Source organism: Balaenoptera borealis (genome assembly GCF_965194805.1).
Source record: "Balaenoptera borealis genome assembly, chromosome: 8".
NCBI classification, from domain to species: domain Eukaryota; kingdom Metazoa; phylum Chordata; class Mammalia; order Artiodactyla; family Balaenopteridae; genus Balaenoptera; species Balaenoptera borealis.
The window spans coordinates 4,149,251-4,172,082 of record NC_138865.1 but is presented as its reverse complement, the minus strand read 5'-3'; the positions used below and the strand labels follow the sequence as shown (position 1 = coordinate 4,172,082).

Here is a 22,832-nt window from a genome sequence, read left to right as displayed (position 1 = left end):
TGAAGTATAAAGGTAGTTTTTCAAAGTAACTACCAGGTTTATTTTTTAATATCAGGTTAAAGGAGAAGTAGGTCAGAGGAAAGCCAGTATACAGCACAGGACTTGTGTATTTAGTGTCTAGGGTACTATCAACAAAATGAGGTTTAATCAATCCCCCACCCCACAAAAAATAGATGGCTTAAAATAGGGAGATTAAAAGACTGTTTTTTTTTTTTTTTCCAATGCACAGTTGTGCCACCTACATCTAAAGATGTTGAAAGAGATGAAACTGACACCCAAGAATTTTCTATCTCATGGAAGGGAGGAATGTACTCCAAAGAAACTGGGCAAAACTATAAACAAACAAAAGTACAATGAAAACTTAAAAAAATTTTTTTTCAAAGAAGGGCTATAGACATCAGTATTCAGACTGGATATTGATATGTTCTGATGTCTTAAGCTAGGTCTACTGCTTCCTTCAAGAAGTTAGAGTCTGTAGAGATGAGCTATGAATATTTATCGTTAGTTTAGTAGACATGTTATTATATGGTTGAAAAGTATTCTAATACTGTTTAGTTGATTTCTTTACCCCATAGAATTATTTCCATACATTTTAAGATGCAATTTAGTAGTTTTTTTTCTTTTTCAGAGGAATATTTCAATTTCTAATAATGATGCTTCCGTATCTTTGTTCTTCCATACCACATGAAACTTACAAATTGACTTTGCGTAAGGCTTAAATTACGCTTTCTACTGTTGGAGAAACCCTCTGTGAGAGAGAAGAATAAAATGTGTCTTTAATATGTACATTAATTATAATCTCTCTATCAACTTAACTCTCCATTATTCTAGTGTATAAAAACATCCTATTGAAAGTAGGGTAACTCTATCATTAAGATTTGGTTCTAGATGATTACATGTAAAACCATAAGGCATGAAGCTTCCAGTCATTGAAGTATCTCTCTCCTTGGCTTTCTTCATTATAGAGGGTATAACTAATATTCAGTAGAGATTAAGATGACTAATTTAACACTTGCAAATTAGTTTTGGAGACAGTGCAAAATAGAGTAAAACAAATGTTTAGGCTACAAAATACTTAAAGGACTTTTAGCATTTGTAGGTTCTAAAATGATTCAATATGCAGATTCATCATCACTTGCTAAATGTATGAGGAAGTATCAACAACCTATAAATTATGAATCCACGTGAAACAGAGGTTACTTTTCATTTGTTTCATAGACCAAGGGCATGTGGTTTCAATAATAGGAAACCTAATTTATGCCCCCATATTATGCACACTTCCATGTGGTTATCAGGAATGCATAAAAGCCTGAACTGCTGTAACGTTAGTACTATCTGATGCATAAGTTACTATAATAGGTAAATTCAAGGCAGGCATTTATGAATTTCAGTTTCCCGAGAATTACCACTACCGGCAGTAAAAAGGGACTCTGGACTTCCCTTTAGTACTTTTAATTTGGATGTATATCTACTGGGAGGCAAATGTATCCAGTAATATTTTCTTACTACTCTCAAGACATCTTTTTATTACTCCTATCCCTTAGACTCTATGGGTTTTAATAACGTGAAGTGATAACAGCCACCCAGTGTAACACAATACACCTTAGTTAGGGCTGGTCCTTTTGTGGTATTTTACCAATAGTGATACCAAGTCATTTCATATCATTAGCTTTCTAAGAAAACTACTTTTTAGTTGAGAAGTAGGTCAGAGGAAAGCTAATAAAAGAGGAGGAAAAAGAAGAGATAAAAATATGAAAAGACCTGTGAATATACTAAAAACCACTGGATTGCACACTTTGAGTGGGTGAATTGTATGGTGTGTGAACTGTATCTCAATAAAGCCCTTAAATAAGACATAAAAGGGCTGGGAGAGTATGCAGCAGGCAGGAAGAACTTGGGGAGCCACAACAATTTAAGTAAGTGGTTACTGTGAACATCTCAGGCTCAGTTTATGTTGCTTTCAGCCAAGTTTTTAACTATCTGGATTACAATAAGTGTAATCATCTTTAAAATATTTCATATGTCACTGCTCTAATTTCTCACTTCTCTAATATTTATTTAGTGTTCTGACATACAGTATAGAATGAGTAGATATTAATTGTTACAAGTATATTTTCTAGGATCTGTAAGAAAAATGATAAAAATAAGAAAACCAGACAGACCTTTTCCCTCTTTTTCAATCAGAGAGCGCCTTCATTTATGATTGTGATTTTTTCCTAAATGTTTCCCATCTATTTTCAAAGATCCATGATTTTATTGATTTATCCATTATTTTTAGGTGAGTAGAAATTAAATAAAGATATATAATTCAGTAAAAAGAAAGATATGAAACTAAAACTGTGGATTAAAATTATTCTAAATGTTTTAATTTAAGGAATGAAATGTAATGCCAAAAATTTGTCATTTTAGTGTTAAGTTCTGTGTTTTCCCTTGCCCAGTATTTTCGACTTTGTTTTTGCTTTTCTGTATCAACCTTAACTGATAAATTTGTTAAATTAAACTGCAATTTTTGTATTTGTTTTGAGATAAACTTCAGAAATTAATCTTTATAGTTAAGATCATTGGTAATAGCAAATAGAAGTCTGAATCTTAATTAAAAGTTACTTCTTCTAATCACTAGTGACCTTAGAAACTACTAATATATCCACAGTTTAGAAAATCACTATAGAAAGTTGCACTGGTCCTGTATATTTTCCACAGTGGATTGGAGCAGAGAAGATCCTTGGGAATTCTGGAGTAACCCAGCAGAGCAATAGAAAGGACCTCAAAAGTTTTACATAACACTTAACCTTGCTTTAGTGTGTATGATACTTTATATGCTAGATTAAATTGAAAATCCAGGCTTAAAATTCTTACTTGAATTTGTCAGCTGTTTAGGGAATGCTAAAACATTTTGTTACTTACAAAGCCTGTCCAGAGTTCAGTAAATACTTTGACATTCATGTGTCTTTTTTTCTGAAATAACTGATCTGACAGAATTTTCTTTATTAATTCCTCAAACAGGTTCAGTAGAAATCTTGGCAAATACAAAATTAGTGATAAATTATTTCATGTTTGAATGAATTAAAAGATAAAATTTGCCTTATTAGACATTGAAATACACACCACAGAGACTGGGACATAGACCCTTTCTGTCCTATAATGACATTCAAGCCGTCTCAGGTTTTAACTCAAGATCAGGAAATTAGCCTGAATTATATAAAGGGACTATTGTGGGCACTGTCGGGTAGGGCAGGCGTTAATGGAGACAAGAGTTCTGACATGGGATTGCACTGGACGACTCCTACTATTAATCTATATCTTTACTGTACAGCTTCTTTTGCCCTGTTCCATCCTCGAGCTCTATATTAACAGAGAATTTACAGATGTAACTATCTGTTTACAAGGTGGTTTAGGGGAAGTAAGTAGACATGTTTCAGTGCACATTCATTAAGAGTAGACAAAAATGATACAGGGTGAGTATTCTGTGACATCCGAGTTAGAGTTATCTTGATACATGTAGATGGTAATTTTAAAGTAAACTTATTTACAAGAATTCTATTTTGGAAGTGGTTTACAATCTTAAACATTCCTGTAATGATTGTGCATATGATGTAAACATGGTAAAATTATTAACAACGCAGTAGGCAAAGTGTGTTTAGTCACTGACATTATTATGCCACTTTAGATATAAACAAGGTGAATAGCTGGCAGTAAATATCAGGACAAATTGCTCTAAAATACCATAAAATGTAAAAACTACCAGCTTTGCAACTTAATTCTTTTCATTATGGGAGTAAAAAACAAGTATGCAATCAAGAGCAGTTCTAAGGAAAAAAGGTAGATTTTGATCTTCTTTCTAAAGCACTAGAAGTAAATTACAGACAGATTAAAATAGATAGATAGTATTACCAACTTGCGATCAAGGGAAATGGGCTGAAAGTGACATCTGAACCTGGCTTTGCAGAATGTGTAATAATTTGACTGATGAATGATATTTCTGGTTGAGGGAACAAGACAACAGAAGCACCATTATAGGGTATCAAAGAATATGATTAGGATCAGAAAGTAAAAATGTTTTCAAGTCTAATTTTAGCAACGGCAGACTAGGTATTTCTTATCAACCTCCTAACAATGGACAAAATTGGACAAAATTTAATTTAAAAAGATCTTATTGAACAAGGTAGTGAGGAATTGTAGGACCAATGTCCTGGAAGAAAATATAGAATAATAAAAAAGACAAAAAAAACAAACAAAAACCCAAACAGAAAACGCAGAGAGCTGTTTCCAAGAGTGGCCAAGATGCTGGGAGGCTGAATAAATTTTTTGCCAACTTTACAGAATTGGCAAGATAAAAGTTGAAGTTCATAACCTGCCAAAGACGAAAGGTCTTGGCAAACCCTGCAGGCTTCAGGTTCATAACACAAAAGACTAAACCAAAGTGTAAGTGTAAAGCTGAAATAAATCAGACCTCACATGAACTGAAGCCAGCTTTGAATTAAAGTCTTCCCTCAACAAAAGAAATATACACCCCCAAGCTTCTATCAAACATTTGCAGCAAGCATTGAAGAAAGAAATAAAACCAATCTTAACAAATTATTTTTAAAAATATAATGAAAACAACTGGAAATACTTTCCAATTAATCTTAGGAAGCAAGAATAACCTTAATACTAGTATCTAACAAGGATATTTTTTGTAAAAATAATAACTTTCTTGCATTTAAAAAATGTATTAATGAAAAAGAGTTATCACTACCATTCCACCATTACACATCATCTAGATTTTCATATTACCCTCTTCCTGTTCCAATAAGGACATTTCATTTTACTTGTTTATTTTTATTGATGTATTGCTGATTTACAATTTTATATTAGTTTCAGTGTACAGCAGAGTAATTTGATATTTTTACAGATTACACACCAAAGTTACTATAAAATATTGATTATATTCCCTGTGCTATACATTGCATCCCTATGATTTACTTATTTTAAAACTTGCAGTTTGATGAATTGGGAGATTGGGATTGACATATATACACTAATATGTATAAAATGGATAACTAATAAGAACCTGCTGTATTAAAAAATAAATAAAATTCAAAGAAAAAAACAACAAAAAAAACCCTGGTAGTTTGTACCTCTTAATTCCCTTCACCTATTTCACCTTCCCCCTACCTCTCTCACCTCTGGCAACTACCAGCTTATTCTCTGTATCTGTGAGTCTGATTCTTTTTTGATACATTTGTTCATTTGTTTTGTTTTATAGATTATACATACAAGTGATATCATACAGTATTATTTGTCTTTCTCTGACTTATTTCACTAAGCACAATAACCTCCAGGTCCATCCAAGTTGTCACAAATGGCAAGATTTCGTTCTTTTTTCTGGCTGAGTAATGTTCCATTGTATTCTATATAAACCACACCTTCTTTGTCCATTCATTTGTTGACGGATACTTAGGTTGTTTCTATATCTTGGCTATTGTAAACAATGCCACTATGAACATTGGGGTGCATACATTTTTTTTGAATTAGTGCTTTTGTTTTCTTTGGATAAATACCCAGAAGTGGAATTGCTGGATTATATAACAGTTTTATTTTTTTGAGGACCCTCCATACTCTTTTCCATAGTGGCTGCACCAATTTACATACCCACAAACAATGTACTGGGGCTCCCTTTTCTCCACATCCTCCCCAACACTTGTTATTTACCGTCTTTTCGATGACAGCCATTTTGACAGGTGTGAGGTGGTATCCCATTGTGGTTTTGATTTTCATTTCTCTGATGATTAGTGATATTGAGCACATTTGCATATACCTGTGGCTCATCTGTATGTCATCCTTGGAAAAATACCTATTCAGGTCCTCTGCCCATTTTTCAACTGAATTTTTAAAAAATATTCAGTTGTATAAGTTCTTTATCTATCTTGGGTATTAACTCCTTATTGGATATATCATTTGCAAATATCTTCCCCATTCAGTAGGTTGCTTTTTTGCTTTGCTGATGGTTTTCTTTGCTGTGCAAAAGCTTTCTAGTTTGATTTGATCACACTTGTTTAATTTTGCTTTTGTTACTCTTCGCTGAGGAGATATATCCATAAAAATATTGCTAAGATAGATGTCAAAGAACGTACTGCCTATGTTTTCTTCTAGGAGTTTTATGGTTTCCAGAACATTTATGTCTTTAATCCATTTTGAGTTTATTTTTATATATGGTTATATAAAATATTCATTCTTTTACATGTAGCTGTCAAGTTTTCCCAGCTCCCTTACGGAAGAGACTGTCTTTTCTCCAGTGTACATTGTACAAATGAACTCATATACATAACAGAAATAGACCCACAGACATAGAAAACAAAATTATGGTTACCAAAGGGAAAAGAGGGGGAAGGGATAAATTAGGAGTTTGAGATTATCAGATACACACTACTATTATAAAATAACCAACAAGGACCTACTGTACAGTACAGGGAACTATACTCAATATTTTGTAATAACCTATAAGCGAAAAGAATCTGAAAAAATATGTACATATATGTATAACTTAATCACTTTGTTGCACACCTGAAACTAACACAACATTGTAAATCAACTATACTTCAATTTAAAAAATTAAAAAAAAAAAACACCTTCATTAAAATAAGTTGATGATGGTCAGCAAAGAGAAAGTATATATCCTGACATGCTTAAGAAGAATCTGTATTCAATATATAAATTATTATTCTTATATAGCTATTATATTAATATATAAATAATATAATTTGCATTAAGTATTATTAACATTGTATATTAGTATTGATTATTAATAATTATTAATAATATATTATATATATCTTAAAACTATAGAAGTAATTGATAAACTGTGCCTTCATGAAGCCATTTCCTTCATACTGTTCATGCTCAGGAACCCAAATCCACATGGCACTCAGCAGTGTTATATAACACTTCTCACATATCAGGCAACATTTAATGAAGTCATGCTTGATCATAGTGTTGTTTCATCTGTGACAAGGCTCCAGGAGTGAGAGTGAGACTGTTCCCCAGGACTCTTCTCTAACCATAAGATTTGGAGGAACACCAATGAAAATGAAGACAGAAATGACAGCAGAAGCTAAGATTTATTCGGCTCTTATTATTTCTCAGGTAATTTGTTAACTAAGCTATATACACGATCACTACTAATCCTTGCAAAACCCTACTTAGATTGTTGGAAGATTACTAGTCAGCTTGCCTTTGCTGCAGCATCAGAAAAAGACAGATGTTTCAGGCAGCCCATTAAATATAAGATATTAAAAGCTGGTCCAGACAATGGAGGCACCCATTCACTGTTTTCACTTTTGATAAATTCAACATCACGTACTGTAAGTGTGAATATGGAAGGTGAAATCGATCGAAAACCATTGATGCTATTCCTAGATACATATTTCATCTGTCAACATATATATATTTTTTTCCAAAAATATTCTGGAGAGATTCTAAAAAGCACAAGTCTGGGTATGAGTAGATGTTTCCATTTTTAGGATCATCAATCTAAAATACGTAGTGCCACTGGCTATAGAGAGATTCTCCATAACACACAAATCATTCTCAACTGTCATACTTCCATAGGGGGAGAGGACATTTTAAATTTATATGTTTTTCTAATCAGAATGTTTTTTGTTTTGTAAGATGAAACCGTCTATACCATTAATCATTTAGTACTGTGTCCGCTTTTCCTTGACAGCAGCACTTCTTGGAAACATTATCTATATGGCAACACAAAAGAAATTATCAGAGAAATCACCTTATTTCTCATCATTTGGGAAGGTTTACAAAAATGCCTTTTTAAATAAATCCGTCTTATGGTTTAGGCTTTGCCAATTTCAGTGTGTTATTTCTAGTCAGTATTTTATCACTTTTTATATAGCAGAAGTTGTCAGTATGATGTTTAAATTCAGGCTTACTTATTTTTTAGCTGAAAAGTATTCATAGTTAAAATTCACAAAATAGTCACTTCAATCTATGCTTAATGTGTAAAAATCTGTTGTCTATATATTCTTTTAAATAGATGATTATAAGTTAAAATTCAATGTATAATTAACAATTGAATCAAAACTAAAATATAGTGGTATTTACATATCACAAAAAAACATACATTTTCTTTTATAGGGGCTCGCCATTAAATTATGCATGAAAAGTTTTAATATCAATGTATCACTGTATCATAGAGGATACTTTTGATATAATTTAAATTACCCTAACATTTTATATCTATCAACCAGCAGATACATATTTGATATATACCTAAGTAAAACAGCTTAAAAACTACTTCTGAATATGATTTATAAATTTAAGTAAAATGAGTTGACTGAGCATTTTATGGATCTTATTATAATAAACTATGCTAAAACTGAAAGATGAGTAATGCAAGATTCTGGGCTTAAATTCAAGGGGGCTTAAAATTTAGTGAAGGAATCAGAAACATGTATGCACACTGATGAAAACGTAAGCAAGATCTTTGTGATTACGTCAAAAAGAGAGAGAGAAATTCCTTTTTCTGATCCAAGAAGGCTTTGACTAAGACATAACATTTGAACTAGTGGATAGATAGGGAAAAAGAGGGAGGGTATTCCAAGTCATGAACTAAGGCATATAGACAAGGTGATTCTACATCTATTGAAAGAATATTCAATGTTCTTGAGTTTGGCTTACAGGGAAACACATGGGTCCAAAGGAGAAAATATGCATTAAAGATGATCAGAAAGAAGCTAAATTTTTCCTGCATGCATCCATTAGTACTTGCCACCTCCCCTTTTATTTTTAAACAAGTAGGGGCATGACTATAACTATGTTTTTATTTTTTAATTTTTTTTTAATTGGAGTAAAATTACTTTACAATGTTGTGTCACTTTCAGCTGTACAATAAAGTGAATCAGCCATATGTATACCTATATCACCTCCCTCTTGGACCTCCCTTCCACCTCCCCCATCCCACCCATCCAGGTAATCACAGAGCACCGAGCTGAGCTTCCTGTGCTATACAGCAGGTTCCCACTAGCTATCTATTTTACACATGGTAGTGTATTTATGTCAAACCTAATCTCCCAATTCGTCCCACCCTCCCCTTCCCCCACTGTGTCCACATGTCCATTCTCTAGGTCTACATCTCTATTCCTGCCTTACAAATAGGTTCATCTGTACCATTTTTCTAGATTCCACATATATGTGTTAATATACGATATTTATTTTTCTCTTTCTGGCTTACTTCACTCTGTATGACAGACTCTAGGTCCATCCACATCTCTACAAATGACACATTTTCATCCTTTTTATGGCTGAGTAATATTCCATTGTCTATGTTACCACATCTTCTTTATCCATTCATCTATCATTGAACATTTAGATTGTTTCCATGTCCTGGCTATTGTAAATTGTGCTACAATGAACACTGGGTGGTACATATGTCCTTTGAATTCTGGTTTTCTCAGGGTATATACCCAGTAGTGGGATTGCTGGGTCATATGGTAATACTATTTTCAGTTTCTTAAGGAGCCTCCATACTGTTTGCCATAGTGGCTCTATCAATTTACATTCCCACCAACAGTGCAAAAGGGTTCCCTTTTCTCCACACCCTATCCAGCATTTATTGTTTGTAGATTTTTTGATAATGGCCATCAACCAGTGTGAGGTGATACCTCATTGTAGTTTTTTTTTTTAACTTTATTAATAATTTATTGTCAGTAAGAAAGACTGGCTAATGGTAGTTTTCAGTAAAAACCTTTACAAGACCATTGCATCACAAATATACAGACACTATAAAAACTGTGTCATGGTGGTTTTGGTTCTAAACAGTCTGCAGAAGGTCCCTATTACACTTTCCAATAGTGAAAAATCTTTATAATTCTAAAATACAGCAACCCATTTAAGACATGTCCATGTATGGCATCTGTCCTCAACCTATGTACAGACAGAAATGAATGACTATACTGAAATGTATTAACTGAACCGTAATGAACCTAGAGATTCTGTCAGTGATCTCCTGCATTGTTCTTTGCAGCAGTGCTTAAGCGCTTTTTTCGGTGAGCTGAAATGGGCATGGCTGCACTGAACCTCGCGTCTTGTGACCTGGTAGCCATTTCCAGCGTCCTAACCTTCTGTCTTTGGGTGAGGTTTACGTTGGCTGTGCCATTTCTGAGCACCTTTTTGTATTTACATTTGTCTGTGTTAAAATAATGAAACGAAAATCAGTCCTACTATCTTGTTAGCATGATTCATGTATTTATATAGATTTGATTATTTTCATTTTCCTATTTTTTTGTAAATTTTATGTACAGATTTGATTTTTTCATAGTTTTAACTAGATTTTCAAGATACTTTGTGCATTTGTTGTTGACCGAATTTTGGCGGTGTTAGTGTCATTACCGAGCACCCTGATTTTTTAATATAACCAGGGTTTCACTCTGCGTCCTTTTCAACTCATTGTAGTTTTGATTTGCATTTCTCTAATAATTAGTGATGTTGAGAAGTTTTTCATGTGCCTCTTGTCCACCTACATGTCTTCTTTGGTGAAATAACTATTGAGGTCTTCCACCCATTTTTAAATTGAGTTGTTTTTTCTGATACTGAGCTCCATGAGCTGTTTGTATATTTTGCAGATTAATCCTTTGTCTGCTGCTTCATTTGCAAATATTTTCTCCCATTCTGAGGGCTGTCTTTTCATCTTGTTTATGTTTTCCTTTGCTGTGCAAAAGCTTTTAAGTTTCATTAAGTCCCATTTGTTTATTTTTGTTTTTATTTCCATTTCTCGAGGAGGTGGGTCAAAAAAGATCTTGCTGTGGTTTATGTCAAAGAGCGTTTTTCCTATGTTTTCCTCTAAGAGTTTTATAGTGTCCAGTCTTACATTTAGGTCTTTAATTCATCTGGAGTTTATTTTGAGTATGGTGTTAGGGAGTGTTCTAATTTCATTCTTTTACATGTAGCTGTCCAGTTTTCCCAGCACCACTTATTAAAGAGGCTGTCTTGTCTCCATTGTATGTTCTTGTATCCTCTGTCATAAATTAAATGACCATACAGGTGTGCGTTTATCTCTGGGCTTTCTATCCTGTTCCGTTGATCTATACTTCTATTTTCATGCCAGTACCATACTGTCTTGATTACTGTAGCTTTGTAGTATAGTTTGAAGTCGGGGAGCCTGATTCCTCCAGCTCCGTTTTTCTTTCTCAAGATTGCTTTGGCTATTCATGGTCTTTTGTGTCTCCATACAAATTTTACGATTTTTTGTTCTAGTCCTGTATAAATGCCATTGGTAATTTGATAGGGATTGCATTGAATCTGTAGATTGCTTTGGGTAGCATAGTCATTTTCACAATATTGATTCTTCCAATCCAAGAACATGGTATATTTCTCCATCTGTTTATGTCATCTTTGATTTCTTTCATCAGTGTTTTATAGTTTTCTGAGTACAAGTCTTTTGCCTCCTTAGGTAGGTTTATGCCTAGGTACTTTATTCTTTTTGTTGCGATGGCAAGTGGGATTGTTTCCTTAATTTCTCTTTCTGATTTTTCATTGTTAGTGCATAGGAATGACAGAGCTTTCTGTGCATTAATTTTGTATCCTGCAACTTTACCAAATTCATTGATTAGCTCTAGGAGTTTTCTGGTGGCATGTTTAGGATTCTCTATGTATAGTACCATGTCATCTGCAAACAGTGACAGTTTTACTTCTTCTGTTCCAATTTGTATTTCTTTTGTTTCTTTTTCTTCTCTGATTGCCATGGCTAGGACTTCCAAAACTATGTTGAATAACAGTGGTGAAAGTGGACATCCTTGTCTTTTTCCTGATCTTATTGAAAATGCTTTCAGTTTTTCACCATTGAGTATGATGTTTGCTGTGGGTTTGTCATATATGGGCTTCATTATGTTGAGGTAGATTCCCTCTATCCCCATTTGCTGGAGAGTTTTTATCATAAATCGCTGTTGAATTTTGTCAAAAGCTTTTTCTGCATTTACTGACATGATCATATGGTTTGTATTCATTAATTTGCTAATATGGTGTATCACACTGATTTATTTGCATATATTGAAGAATCCTTGCATTCCTGGGATAAATCCCACTCAATCATGGTGTATGAGCCTTTTAATGTGTTGTTGGATTCTGTTTGCTAGTATTTTTGAAGATTTTTGCATCCATGTTCATCACTGATATTGCTCTGTAAGTTTCTATTTTTTGTGATATCTTTCTCTGGTTTTGGTATCAGGGTGATGGTGGCTTCGTAGAATGAATTTGGGAGTATTCCTCCCTCTGCAATTTTTTGGAACAGTTTGAGAAGTATCTGTGTTAGCTCTTCTCTAAATGTTTGATAGAATTCGCCTGTGAAACCATCTGTTTCTGGACTTTTGTTTGTTGGAAGATTTTTAATTACAGTTTCAATTTCATTACTTGTGAACAGGTCTGTTTATATTTTCTAATTCTTCCTGGTTCAGTCTTGGAAAATTGTACCTTTCCAAGAATTTGTCCATTTCTTCCCGGTTGTTCATTTTATTGGCATGTAATTGTTCATAGTAGTCTCTTATAATCCTTTGTATTTCTGCAGTGTCAGTTGTGGTTTCTCCTTTTTCATTTTTAATTTTATTGATATGCATCCTCTCTCTTTTTTTCTTGATGAGTATGGCTAAAGGTTTATCAATTCTGTTTACCTTCTCAAAGAACCAACTTTTAGTTTTATTGATCTTTGCTATTGTTTTCTACATTTCTATTTCATTTACTTCTGCTCTGATCTTTATGATATCTTTCCGGCTACTGACTTTGGGTTTTCTTTGTTCTTTCTCTAGTTGCTTTAGGTATAAGGTTAGATTGTTTATTTGAGATTTTTCTTGTTTCTTGAGGTGAGATTGAATTGCTATAAACTTCCTTCTTAGAGCTGCTTTTGCTGTGTCCCATAGGTTTTGGGTCACCGTGTTTCCATTGTCATTTTTTTCTAGGTATTTTTGATTTCTTCAGTGATCTCTTGGTTATTTAGCAGTGCACTGTTTAGCCTCCATGTATTTGTGTTTTTTACAGTTTCTTCATGTAACTGATTTCCAATCTCATAGTATTGTCATCAGAAAAGATGCCTGCTATGATTTCAATTTTCTAAAATTTTCCAATGCTTGATTTGTGACCCAAGATGTGATCTATCCTGGAGAATGTTCCATGTGCACTTGAGAAGAAAGTGTATTCTGCCACTTTCAGGTGGAATGCCCTGTAAATATCAATTAAATATATCTGGTCTATTGTGTCATTTAAAGCTTGTGTTTCCTTATTTATTTTCTGTTTGGATGATCAGTGCATTGGTGTAAGTACGGTGTTAAAATCCCCTACTATTATTGTGTTACTGTTGATTTCCCCTTTTATGAACTATTGGCCCCCCGTAAGGCAGAAGCTCTGAGGTCTATGGATGGGGGTGGTGGAACAGCCAGGGCACGTGGAGGAGATGTGGGGATAGCAGAGCCCGCCACCTGCCCTACAGCTGCCTCTGAAGGCAACAGAGTGTCAGGAGCTATGATCAGGGTATCTTAACTTTAAAATAACAAAAGACCTTAAATCTTTAGCACCACCAAAGAAAGGTAGAAGGACAGGAAAAGAAAGCTATGAAGTTCTTCTGTTTGGTAGTTTATTAGATAATGCATTCAATGTAAAAGATAATTTATATTTCTGCCTTAGTTTAAGCTCCTAAGTGGGCATGGAGGTGAGGAGCCGTCAGCCCAATTTAAATGCTGTTAAATTTGGTCTGATATTGCTATTTAGATTGGTTACAGGTTTGAAGTACAATAAAAATATGCATTAATTCTCCCTTAATATTGGTGGAGTTATATTAAAATATCGCTTGGTTAAATTATATTAAACCATTATTTGTAACATTTTTTACATGTTCAATCCAGGTGTATGCTCCTGAAATTAAATGGGAACTAATTCAGCTAATTGTAAGTCTTTATTTAAAAAAAAATAATTTTCTATATAGATAATCCAAAACTCTATTAAAGAAACACATTCTGTAGCCAAGGAATTTATATCAATAACCAAGGGAGCTAGAGTCCTTAGTGTGTGCTTATTAGAACAATTAGAACAAGACTTAACCGGGACGTTATATTTCCATAGCAAATTGTTCCCTGATGCGGGCGGCTTAGGAGTGCAGTAGGGTAAAAATCCTCTTGCAGATCCAAGAAAAACTGGAATGATTAAAGCCTCATAACACTTTGCAAATTTTCTGAAAAGTTAGGGAAATGAAGCCCAAAACAGCACCCACTTCTAGACGACACATGGATCTGTAGTTGCCCAGTCCTGGCAATGTTCACGTGGTAAGTAAGGGGGGTAGCGGGTTGTAAGGTGACAATTTAAACACTGGTAACTCTGCAAACCGGAAGCCAAGTCCTCAGAGCACCCACTCCACATGGTCATAGATGAAAATGGGTTAGAATGTGTATAATGTTACCTTGAAATTAGAGTATTTTACATGTGCAGAGTGCAGCCCTATCGAAACCACACAACACCTCTGTGACACAGCTAAGGATTATTGTCTCTCTGCAGAGGAAAAAGATGGTCACAGATGTTACGTGACCTGCCAGCAGCCTAAGTCCATCACAGCTGGAAGCTAGGATTGGTCCACGGAAGCCTTTGGTTCTCAGAATGTGCTCAGAATGTACTGGCAGTAGGGTCAGGAAAGCAGTTGTGCAACTCATATATCCTCCTTTTCGTGTTCACATTTAAAGGCAAGTTTTTTCAGAAGATTTCTATTAGGCAATAACACTGAGAAGTAAAGGAAGATAGAGTCGAATACTCAAAGAAATACTTTCCCTGCAACATACAAAGTATCCCAGGCACACGGAGGGCACAGCTTGATAGTCAATGTTATACAAGAACTCCTTTCTAATTATCTAACGCTACACAACAAATCGGGCCAAAACTTACTGGCTTAAGACAATTGATGTTTACATTTTCTGTGTGCTAGCAATTCAAGACGGACTGGAGTTGAACTGTTTGGTTAGGGTCTTACATGCAGTGGCATTCATATGGTGGCTGGGGTAGGTGAGAGCTGGCAGGCATCTCTCTCTTTGTATGGTGGGTCACAGGGCCTTCTCCATGGAGGTCTTTCCACATGGACGCTGGCATGCTGGCCCCAGTGTAGTCAGAATTCTGACACGGTAGCCCACGGCTGCAAGGAAAGTGCTCCAGCAAGCAAGCAGAAGTTGCAATGCCTTTTCTAACCGACCCCTCAGAGGTCATGCAGCATCATTTCAGCTGCTTTCTGTTGGGTACAAGTGGGTCAAAACCCGCTCCCCATCCCCACCTCCATTCATGTGGAGGCACACACAGGAGGGCTGAGGAGAGCAATGTCAAGGTCCTATTGTAAAAGAGTTTGCAGAACGAGAGAGATGTTGCAACCATATTTGTAAAATAAAGTCCCCTACAACATCTTACAGAAGAGCCAGAGTCTTTTGTAAATGACGACAGAAAGGACTGACGAAGAGGTTTCATGGGTACGTCACACTCACGCCCCACTGACAAGGGCAGGCATATAATTGGAGGGTCTTGCTCTTACTCTCAAGAAACTCTACAAGGATAGGAGGTATATGCAGCCATCCCAAGAAGAATGGGATATAGAATCCTTTGTGGTAGATGATGGCTCGAAGGGAACTGTAGTGGGAAGGAGGGGTCAGGAGTTGAAAGTTATAGGAAATGGCATGTTAGTTTAGGCTCGGCATTGAGGATACTTACTTGGCATTAAAAGATATGTTTAAAATTCAGACAGGAGGGAAGGAAGGACAAATCAGATGCCCCCTCCTTTACTGAAGTGGTATTTGTGGGATATTCCACTGGGTGTGAATTTCTGAGTGTAATCTGTCATACACTAGGTTTTCCTTGGATTCTACAAATTTTCCCCTAAATGGGAAAACTCAACTAACTAGACCTCCTATTCCTAAAAATTACTAGTTATTTAGATGTTACAGATGTAGAAAACAAATGTATGGATACCAAGGGGGGAAGGGGGGGTGGTAGGAATTGGGAGATTGGGATTGACATACATACACTATTGATACTATGTATAAAATAGACAACTAATGAGAACATACTGTGTAGCACAGGGAACTCTACTCAGTGCACTTTGGTGACCTAAACCAGAAGGAAATCCAAAAAAGAGTGGATATATGTATATGTATATTTATAGCTGACTCATTCTGCTATACAGTAGAAACTAACACAACATTGTAAAGCAACTATACTCAAATAAAAATTAATTAATAAAATAAAGGTTACGCAAAATTCTTACAATAGAACCTAGCAATTAGTAAACACAAAGATAATGTTAGCTGGTATTTTCCTACCCTCATCACAATCATCCTCACTCCTTGTAAACTTCAGTTGCGATACAGGTCTTCCCATTATGGGCACCACTTGTCCTCCAAATGTCAGCACTGAGAATTGTTTGCTTTTTTAATTTTGCTCCACTATAATCTTTACAAAAATAAGGCCAATATCTGCCTCATTCTTAATTTTATTCCTAATGGATATATGGCACTTTTCAAACATCTTAGTGCAAACATGTATCTTTTTCTATTCCTCAAGGCATGAATAATTATGCTTTCAAATAAAATTAAGAATTATCATAAATTAATGTAGTTATCCTTATTAATAAGACAAATCAGTATATATATGCAGTTTATGTACAATTTATGTGTATTATAAGTATAAATATGTTTGAATTCAGCTTGTACACAAATTGCAAATTCCAACTCTGGGGAAATGATGTGTGATAAACAAGATTTATGAAGTATCTCACCTGATGTTGGCAAAATATGAATGTCCAACATTTTAGTTACCCGTGCTTTACAGATGATTTTATAAGGCTACTGAAATGGCTTAAACAACCTTTTGGTTTTTCAAGTCATAAAAACACATTCTGTTTATACAAATATAAATTATACAAATTTACTGAGATTCTGTGGGACAACAATCTTTTCAGGTCACTCCACTCATAATTACAACTAATTAAAATGTGCCAAAGAAAGGATAGAAATTTATCACTGCTCATTAAACCTGTAAAGACTGTGCTAATTGGATGTCAGGCTCAGTAACTTATGTCAATGTTTGCTGCCAGTCTAATTTTAGAGGAAAAGGACAGTGAACTGCAGAGTATTCTAGCTGGGAGTCTAAAGTTTGAAAAGATCTGCAGCTTTAGAGAGACACCACGTATGCAGCTTTTTAATGGGTATCATCATCATCATACATTGGCCTAAACAAATGGAAAAATTAGTGTGCTGTTTGTTGACTTTTAACTGATGTATGGTTCCTGTAACCCATGGGCAGGGCAATGAACCATCATGGCTCATTTGCAAAGCTGAAGAATTTTAAGACTCTACGTATATGAAACATCTTGTCCTTCCTTAAATGAAGCAAAATATTTTTAGGGTCATGGTATTTAGAAGAGTAAGTGTTTTAACTGAAGAAAAAATGTTTTTCATGCAACACATAGGGTATATGTTGTATACAATCCAATGCCAAATTGTTTTATAAAGAGCATGCTTTGTGTGAATATGAAAGAATTACATGAGAAAAGTAGAGCACACTTGCTGGAAAACCAGGACTTGGCTACGGACAATGAGGCTAAATTAGATAATGTGCAAAGTATAAAAACGGCTCCTTTCTGTTTCCTAAAAAATGAGGTGTAAGGAGTGTTCAGAGCAAATCATGCAAGACCCCTAGAACTGTGGACATTTCAGGACTGAGACAGAAAGGGCTGTGGCTCTTTGGATTACTGATTAAGAATTACAACGTCTATGACTTCTTAGGTCCAGACACCTCACATATTTTATCATAATTCCCTGGCCTTTTCTCTCATGTCTTGTCATTTTATGTCTTAATTTTGAAACCCTTTTGCTGTTACTTCAATACAAATCTTAATGACAAGCTGTTTATATGATCATTTTATTGAATTCCTGTGTTTCAAAAGGGCCTCTGTGTACAGTGTTGCTGGCAGGAGTCAAGGGTGTCATACCACTTCCACCAATAATTAGTCCAAATTCCCTCTACAATTATTCATTATCAAGAAGACTGGATTCAGGAATTCAGGATCGTTGTACCCTTAAACTTGATACAAGTAAATACCAGACTTTCCACATTAAAGACAAGTGTAAGACCTATGTGCACAGTTTTGTACTGAAAGGTAGCAGAATATGCTCCAAAATACGCTGGTTTGGCATATTGACTATTTTGAGCTAAAGGCACTTGAAAATGGCAGATAGAAAAGGAACACTCAGATCTCCCCTTTTCTTCTGAAAACAGGAGATGAAACTCTCATGTGGAAGATGCCCTCCCTATACCAGGAGGAAACAGCCTTATCATCAGAGGCAGGGAGTCGAGTCAGAGAAAAACCTCTACAGAAAGAACTTGTTAACATGATCTCATCCTACTTCGGTCTCCCTGTGCCTTTTAGTTACTTTTCCACAATCCCTGCTCTTTGTTCAACCCTGTATATAAGCACTCAGACCCATCCAGGTGTCGGGTCTTCATTTTGCTGTGTGGGCTATTCATACAGACTTTTCTTCTGCTAATCTGTTTTATGTCAGCTTGAAGACCCTGAGCCCAGCCCAAGACCCTGAGAAGGTCAAGGTAAAGTTTTGCCTCCCCTAGGGTGTCTGGCATGGAGGATGGGCTGTCATGGGCTGGGACACCCCACTCGCCCTGGAGACCGTCGCTGAGGTCTGAGACCACTGACAGAAAGCCAGCAAGAGGCAAAATTCCTACCACCTCAGCCTCTGGACATCTGTCTGTGCTGTCCGGGCCACAAAGGAAGGTAAGAAATCTCCTCCATTCCTTTCCAAATTCAATTAGCAGGAGAAAAACATTTGTAAGACTTAGTTCTTTGGATTGAGACTGTGAATTTGCTTTTTGGGTCCCCACTGGTAATGGATCCTAAGCTTCCAGGGAAGAGTCACTGTTTTTCTTTGCTCTATATCTCTTGTGCTGTTTGCCATGAGGAAGAAAAGGGGGAGGTCAGAGTGTCTCTTCTGTATCTGCTGTTTTTCAAGTGCCTTTAGCTCCAAATAGTCAATATGCCAAGTGGGCGTATTTTGGGGAGGCGTATTCTGCTACCCTTGAATACCATCCAGTCACTCTCCCACAGGCAGAGAAAGCATCACCAGGCATGAGGTCACCTGAGTACATGGGTATGAACTGACCTGCCTGTAGAACTTCACTTAACTGGGAACACAGCCTGAAGGATCTTTATCTAGCTCAGTACAGCTCTCACAGCTGGACTTCATCACCTAACTTACGTTTGCCATATTTTCTCAATTTGGGTGATGTAGATTATAGCTGTAGACATTATAATATGAAAAGAGGGCTGTCAACTACTCATCTGCTGACATTTTATCTCAATTTTTGTTCTTCTCTAATTTAAAAATGCCCATATTCATTTATAAGATAATTTTAATATTTCAATAAAATGTAAATTATTCAAGGAAAAAGATCTTCACAAGCTAGCTTATTTAGTAACTAACAAATATGTTAGTTCCATATTCTGGACATATGTTGGACAGTTAGACAAAAATATCTAAAATAAGTTTAAGATAAAGCTTTTTAAAAATCCTTTTATAATGAGATTTTATTTAGATATCGGTCATGCTTTTCTAAACGAGTACAAGATCCTTCTCACATGCAAGTATAGTTGAAGGGAGCAGTCTTTTGCTAAATTGTACAGATTTATATAATGTTTTATTCTATTTACCTTGCTTCCTAAAAACTAAACAACTAACATAACATAAAAAAATTAAAATGCCTAACTTTCAACATGATGGCTTTAGTTCAATTTTTTCTCACATAATAATTAGCCTTTCAAAAAATGTCTCAAGGGCATATTATAATCTAAGAATCAATTAATTCTCCTCTCTTTTAAAACCTGTTATCCTTTGAAATGATATTTTCTTAAAGAAAAACAAAAGACAAAAGCGGTGTTAAATGGACACCGATGGGACTTTTTAAGGTAGTAACTTGCAGCAGCAGAAAATAACTAACCCTTTAAATTTTCCTTTACTCCAGAAACATAATCATGTGTTTAGTTTTCTGATCTGATTTTGATTTTCAGCCCTCACCTTTTAACTGACCTTGCAGAGGTCACATTGACCTTCCGATGGCGTATCCAATGGGCCCTTAAATAATCAGGACCTGTAGGTTCCTTTACCTGTCAGCATTACTTAGTGCTGGCAATACTCCTCTATCATAAGTAAAATACTCTGCCGTCTCAGGTGAATAGTACCTCCTTCTCCGTGTGCTCATTCTTGAGCATTTTCTCCCAGTCTCAACTGCAGATCTTTTATATACTCCTCCAGTTTTTAGATGCCTTAGGCCTGGGTGCAGGGCATTTCTCTCTAAAGCCTCTACCTAGATAATCTCATTATGTCCCATGGTTCTGACGTTGTATCTCCTGGTGGATTCCAAATGTAGACCTCCAGCCCAGATGAACTTGAGTATCTCAAAGCAACACACTCCAAATGAAACCCATGTTCCCACACACACTCACTGTCGCTACCTCTGTTACTGGGACAAGTCACCCAATTGCTTAAGCCCAAAATTTCGGAGTCATCTTAGATTGTTTTCTTTCCTTCATTATCCATGTCTGAAACTCACCCCCAGATCATATACTATTCTATACATGTCTCTCCATATAGACTTCTGTCTCCATAACCTGAAGCATCATTATTTCTCTACATTACTATAATACCTTCCTACTTTCAGTCATTTATTCATAAAGTAAAAAAAAAATTTAAATATAAAATCATTAGTATTCTGGAAAAGTCAAAACTATGGAGGCAGTAATAAAAACATCAGGTGTTGCCATGGGTCACTGGGGAGGGAACAATGAATAGGCAGAGCACAGAGGAAATTTAGGGTGCTGAAACGCTTCTGTATGATACAAAAATTGTGGATATATGTCATCATACATTTGTCAAAATCCATAGAATGGGGCTTCCCTGGTGGCGCAGTGGTTGAGAGTTTGCCTGCCAATGCAGGGGACACGGGTTCGAGCCCTGGTCTGGGAAGATCCCACATGCCGCGGAGCAACTAGGCCCGTGAGCCACAATTACTGAGCCTGCGCGTCTGGAGCCTGTGCTCCACAACAAGAGAGGCCGTGACAGTGAGAGGCCCGCGCACCGCGATGAAGAGTGGCCCCTGCTCGCCGCAACTAGAGAAAGCCCTCGCGCAGAAACGAAGACCCAACACAGCCATAAATACATAAATAAATAAATAAATAAACCCAAAGTTAAAAAAACAAAAAATCCATAGAATGCACATCAACAGTGAATCCTGGTGTAAACTATGGACTTTGGGTGATGATTTATCAATGTAAGCTCGTCAGTAATAACAAATATAGCGCTCTACTAGGGGGCGCTGATAGCTGGGGAGGCTGCATATGTGCGGGAAGCTCTCTACTTTCTGCTTGATTTTCTGTGAATGCAAAACTGCTCTAAAAAATATAAAGTCTATTAAAAAATCATAAGTAAAATCCCACTAATCCCTGCCTCACCCCCACATACATTCCTATGTAAAATCGTTTAATGGTTTTTAGTTCCACTTTTTAAAATATCCGAAGCTCCTGAGAATGGCCCAGAAGACTACACGTGATCTGGCCCTTGTTAATCTCTTCAATTTCATATTACACAGTTTTCATCATTGCTCACCTGTGCACGTGTTTCTTTCTTTTTCTTTTTGGAATGCTATTTCCCGAAGAGTTTGCAAGGGGTTTGATGAGTTGTTTAAGAAAACATGTGCCCCTGTATAGCATGCATTCCTAACAAGAAATAAGGCATTTCTATCACAACAGAAAGTTCTCTCTTGCCCCTACACAGTCAGCATATTTTTATTATTTTCACCAAGTGTATGTTTTTGACTGTCCTTGGCCTTCATATAAATGAAAACATAAAAGTATGCACTTGCTGGCAATGTTGTATCTGTGCGATTTTTCTCTTGTTATGTGTATCAGTAGTTTGTTCCTTTATACTGCTGAGTAATAAGAATATATTCATTGTATGAATATATTATGTTTTGTTTATTCATTTGCCCAATGATGGGAGTATGGATTCTATCCAGTTTGGGGTTATTATATGTAAAGTTGCTATAAACTGTTTCGCACTTAATTTTCCTACTTCTTGAATAAACATTTAGGAGTGACGTTGCTGGGTCATTAGGTTAAAAAAAAAAAAAAAAATATATATATATATATATATGTATATATATATACATATATATCCCTATAAGAAATAGCCAAAATCTTTTCCAAAGTGATTGTTTCATCCATTTATGCTCAACATTTTTCTTTCACTGTTGGTTTTTTTACTCTCACAAATTCTAATGGCCATGTGGTAGAATCTCATTGTGATTTAAATTTGCATTTTCCCAATGACTAATAATGATGAACGCCTTTTCAAGTGCTTATAGGCCATTTGTATTTACCTTTGAAAAATGTCTATTCAGGTCTTTTGTCAATTTGATAACTTAAAAAAGTTAATTAATTAATTAATTTTTGGCTGTGCTTGGCCTTCGTTGCTGCGCGTGGGCTTTCTCTAGTTGCGGCGAGCGGGGGCTACTCTTCGTTGTGGTGCGTGGGCTCTAGGCACCTGAGCTTCAGTAGTTGTGGCACGTGGGCTCAGTTGTTGTGGCTCATGGGCTCTAGAATGCAGGCTCAGTAGTTGTGGCACACGGGCTTAGTTGCTCCGCAGCATGTGGGATCTTCCCAGACCAGGGCCGGAACATGTGTCCCCTGAATTGGCAGGCAGATTCTCAATCACTGTGCCACCAGGGAAGCCCTTTATAACTTTTTAAAGTATTGAATTGTGAGTGTA

General features: G+C 35.8%; 1 protein-coding gene and 1 long non-coding RNA gene across 3 annotated transcripts in view; both read right to left on the bottom strand.

The window, feature by feature from the left end:
* The window catches only part of GALNTL6 (polypeptide N-acetylgalactosaminyltransferase like 6), a gene marked incomplete at its 3' end in the record, with an annotated part of 1,719,480 nt that overhangs the window by 1,568,315 nt on the left and 128,333 nt on the right, over window positions 1–22,832 (bottom strand). The window lies entirely within an intron of this gene.
* On the bottom strand, window positions 9,162–22,126 carry LOC309633456. Its single transcript, XR_014247539.1, has 2 exons — window positions 21,284–22,126; window positions 9,162–20,958 (listed from the first exon to the last, which is right to left on the bottom strand). It is a non-coding gene; the product is annotated as an uncharacterized lncRNA (long non-coding RNA).